Source organism: Benincasa hispida, chromosome 7 (genome assembly GCF_027475165.1).
Source record: "Benincasa hispida cultivar pf3 chromosome 7, pf3_genome.v1.1, whole genome shotgun sequence".
NCBI classification, from domain to species: Eukaryota; Viridiplantae; Streptophyta; class Magnoliopsida; order Cucurbitales; family Cucurbitaceae; genus Benincasa; species Benincasa hispida.
The window spans coordinates 4,419,506-4,420,604 of record NC_143484.1 but is presented as its reverse complement, the minus strand read 5'-3'; the positions used below and the strand labels follow the sequence as shown (position 1 = coordinate 4,420,604).

General features: G+C 41.8%; 1 non-coding gene across 1 annotated transcript; it reads right to left on the bottom strand.

The window, feature by feature from the left end:
• Positions 1-230: 230 nt before the first annotated feature.
• Positions 231-337, bottom strand: LOC120070026 (small nucleolar RNA R71). The gene has a single exon (XR_005479762.1). It is a non-coding gene; the product is annotated as a small nucleolar RNA R71 (small nucleolar RNA).
• Positions 338-1,099: the final 762 nt, after the last annotated feature.

Sequence of the window (1,099 nt, the reverse complement as noted above, 5' to 3'; positions counted from 1 at the left end):
GGACGGCGTGGTGAAGATCCGCACACACATCACGAATCTTCATTGAAATTTGTAACACTTTTGTGTTCTCTAATATTTCCGCAGAAGAGGTTCGACTCACACTATTTCCATTTTCACTATGCGATAAAGCAAGAAAATGGGCATACTCTCTCGAACCAGGAGAGATAACTTCATAGGGGTAAGTTGTGGAGAATTTTATGAAGAAGTATTTCCCTCCTACACAGAATGCCAGAAGGAGGAAATTGATCACCAATTTGGAACAAGAAGAAGATGAATCGCTCAGTGACGCATGGGCGAGATTCAAGAGACTAGTATCCGATTGCCCACACAATGGATTGCTGGATTGCCCCCAAATGGAGATTTTCTATCATGGACTAAATTTTGCATCGTAGACAGCTGCCAATGCGGCTGCAGTAGGAGGTCTGCTGGACAAGACATATGATGAGGCAAAGAACATTCTTGATTGTATCTCGAAAAATCACGAAGATTGGAAAGAAAGCGATCAAAGAGCAAAACCCAGAGAAGGTAACGCAAGTAATGGTACCATCGCATCATTGCAAAATCAGATGAATGCGATGATAAATTTATTACAAGGCATCATAGTAAATAATTCCGAAACTCAAAGTAGGCAAGTCAATGCGATAGAACAGACAAGCCCCAGCTGTGTTGCATGCGAAGAATCACATTCTGTCGAGGAGTGTCCACGAAATCTGCAGTCAATCTACTTTTTCAAAAACAACTCTTTTTCAAACACGTACAACCCTGGGTGGCGAAATCACCCTAATTTTGCTTGGAAAAACAATCAACAACAAGGCTGTCAACCTATGGCGTAGAGAGAAGGACCACCAGGATTTCTTCAAAGAAGTAACGGACAACAGCAACAACAAGACAACAGCTTTCAAACACCACCATCATCATCCCTGGAGAACCTATTAAAACAATACATTGAAAAGAATGAAACAGTCCTCTAAAACCAAGCAACTTCCATCCACAATTTGGAGATCCAAATAGGAAAAATTGCAAAAAAGCTGAAGAACAGACCGGAAGGGATGCTACCTAGCTCAACTGAGCTTCCACGCAACACATGGAAAGAACACTG